This window comes from Mus caroli, chromosome 14 (genome assembly GCF_900094665.2).
Source record: "Mus caroli chromosome 14, CAROLI_EIJ_v1.1, whole genome shotgun sequence".
In the NCBI taxonomy this organism is placed as follows: Eukaryota; Metazoa; Chordata; class Mammalia; order Rodentia; family Muridae; genus Mus; species Mus caroli.
Genome location: NC_034583.1, coordinates 110929254 through 110932548, shown reverse-complemented (window position 1 = coordinate 110932548; position 3295 = coordinate 110929254). Strand labels below are relative to the sequence as shown.

The following is a 3295-nucleotide window of genomic DNA, read 5'->3' as shown; positions in this document are numbered from 1 at the left end:
ATGCTGCACTTTCTGTGAACAGGTAGCCCGCTCTCTAAGTGAACCCATAAAGTTGTTCTCTCTTTCCCACCTCCTCCCTGCCTCTTCACTGCATCCCCTAAGTGGTGAGAGCATAGGAGATCTGAACCTATTGTCTAGCAAAGCTGTCTTCTTGTTCTTCCAGATCATGCTGGGTTTGTGTTATTGCTTCTGGCCACATCTTCCAACTGAGCTTTCTCCCATGATTTAAATTTCTTTGTATGTTTGCCATATTTTTTCAGCTTCTTTTTCAAGTTGTTTTTTTGAAAAAGGGTCTCACTCAGTCCATAGTCCAGGTTGGCCTAGAACTCCCAGACTGCCATCTGGTTGTGTCCGTAGTGTGTACAGCCTAAGAGTCACTTAATTTATTTAATAATATGCACTTCATCCCATACCTTTCCCTTATTTCATAGTCTATTATTTTTGTTTTGTTTTGTTTTTTGTTTTTCGAGACAGGGTTTCTCTTTGTAGTCCTAGCTGTCCTGGAACTCACTCTGTAGACTGGGCTGGCCTCATTTTTATCACAGAGTAATAGTCCATTTCAGAGATGCACCACAATTCATCTATCAACTCTTGGTTGTTTTAAAGTTTCGACATTATGGACAGAACCATCAGTGTGGAACTTGGTGTGTGAACATAGTTTCAATTCATATATATATATGATATATATACTTAAGTTGGAAAGTAACTGAATTTGCTGTAGGGCATTGGCTAGAGTCCCCTTAGAACTTCTGAAACTGCATCTTGGTGCCAGCAGCCTTGGTGACCTTGAGCACATTGAACAGAACAATCTTGTTCAGGGGCCTGCACTCTTCAACAGTGAAACAGGGGACAGGTGCACAGACATGTTCTTGTGCCACTTCTCAAAGAGAATGTATTTTCGGATGTAATGGAGATGGTCCTGGTGGATGACAATGATCCTCTGCATCTTCATCCTCGTTACACCACCAGACAGGATCCGACCTCCCGGATGGAGACATTACCAGTGAAGGGGCATTTCTTGTCTATGTGGGTGCCCTCGATGTCCTCCGTGGGCATCTTGAGTTCTAGACCAATGTTCTTGTAGCACCAAGGGAGTTTTTCCTTGCCGGTTTCTCCCAGCAAAACACACTTCTTGTTTTGAAAGATTGTAGGCTGGTTTGGTAAGCACACTCTGTCTGAAAGTCCGCCATCTTCCTGGCAGCCTGAGAAGAGGAGCGGTAGGCCCACTTCCGGCTTCCTTATTCACCACGTAAAGTCTTCACAGTTTGAATTCTTTAGCGTAAAGGTCAAGTAGTGCAATTACTGGGTCATATAATTTATATACATCTAATTCTATAGGAAACTGCCAAAATTGAGGTTGGGAAGATAACTCAGTCAGTGTGTGCCCCATAAACAAGAGGACTCAGTTTGGCCCCCAGAACCCGTGTGAAAGTGCGCCTTGAGTCCGCGCACACTTGGATTCTCTGTGCTGGGGAAGTGGAGGCGAGATGATCCCTGGAGCCTGCTGGCCAGCCAGTCAATCCTAATGGTGAGCTCCAAATCCGTGAGAGACCTTGACTGAAGGAGGAGAAGGAGTTCCTGGGAATGACACCCAAGGTTGTCTTTTCATCCCCGTGAATGTGCACACAGGCTCATCCACACCCCCAACATGGATACCCCCACGATGTTAACAAGTGCACACACATGTATTTAAAGAGTAAAAACCAAATTGCCAAAATGTCACGTAGAGAAGCCAGACTGTATCGGTTACTTTTCAGTTCCTGCCATAAAGCACCAAGACCAAGGCAACTTACAGAAGGGAAGGTTTATTTGGGGCTTACAGTTCACTGTCTTGCTCGGGGAGTACTGCACAGGCAAACCACACTGAGAGAACCACAAGCAGAGAGCTCGTATCTTAAGTCACATGCAGGAAGCACAAAGAATGACTTAGAAATGGTGCTGTGGCTCTTGAAACCCCCAAGTCTGCCCCCAGTGACACAGTTCCTCCATCAAGGTCAGGCCTCATAAACCTCTGTAAGCTGTGCCAACTGCAGACCAAGGATTCAAATGCCCCAGACTCTTAGAAACAGCTCCCTTCAACCCCACACAGACCCAGTCAGGAGAGAGTAGAGGTGCCTGCTGCTTCATGCCAGCATTTGTAGCCTTGGTGTTCTGGATTCAAGCAGTGCTGGCAAGATCTCAGAGTTGTCTCAAGTGAGACGCATCCTGCTGATAGAAGGTGTGAAGCATCCTGCTGATAGAAGGTATGAAGCATCCTGATAGAAGGTGTGAAGCATCCTGATAGAAGGTGTGAAGCATCTTTCCACATGCTCATTTGCCACCTGTATGTCTGTCTTCTTTTTTTAAAAAATATTTATTCATTTATTTATTTATTATATGTAAGTACACTGTAGCTGTCTTCAGACACTCCAGAAGACGGCATCAGATATTATTACGGATGGTTGTGAGCCACCATGTGGTAGCTGGGATTTGAACTCAGGACCTTTGGAAGAGCAGTCGGCGCTCTTAACCGCTGAGTCATCTCACCAGCCCCATGTCTGTCTTCTTTAGGGAGGGTCTTCTAAGGTCTTTCAGCCAGGCATGGTGATACAGCTGTACACACCTGTAATCCCAGCACCAGCATCCAGGAGGTGGATCTAGAGTTCAGGGTCATACTGTGCTACATAGCAAGTTCAAGGTCAGGGTAGGCTAAAATGAACTCCCCAAAAGAGTTTTAGAAAATATCTTCAAGCCTGTTTTTAAATCAAGTTTTTTCTTATTGTTGGGTTTTACTTGGGAAAATAGCTCTTTTCCAGGTGCCCCTTTCACCACTGTTTCCTGGGCCCATCTTCTCATCCACATGGCAGTTTCTCAGAGAGAAGACTTTCAATTTGAAGGAAGCCCAATTTACTAATCTTGCTGTCTCTGGGAGTTTTACTACTTTCTTTTATTTTATACTGACAAGCCACTTTTGTTAAATTTTATGATGAGCATAAGATCTGCATCTGTATTTACTTTTGGTGTCGGGTGCCCAGTATCCCAGCATCATTTGACAAAGGTCCCTCTTCCTCCATTGTCTTGCCTTTGCTATTTTTGGTTTTGTTACTGGTGACAGAACTGCCATCCTTGTCCAAGTGTCTCTGAAATATATCCTATCCCCTTTTATACCTTTAAGATTTTTTTGAGACAAGGTCTTGCTAAATTGCCCAGGCCGGTCTTTCACTCACTCTGTAGCATAGAGAGATCTTTCTCTTGCAATGTTTCCTGCTTTGGCCTTCCAGTTCTGTTCCACAACAGCCTCCTTTTTGTCGAAGGG

General features: G+C 44.6%; 1 pseudogene; it reads right to left on the bottom strand.

Annotated features, from left to right (window-relative positions):
- Positions 1–740: 740 nt before the first annotated feature.
- Positions 741–1190, bottom strand: LOC110309918 (annotated as a pseudogene).
- Between the last annotated feature and the right edge of the window lie 2105 nt (positions 1191–3295).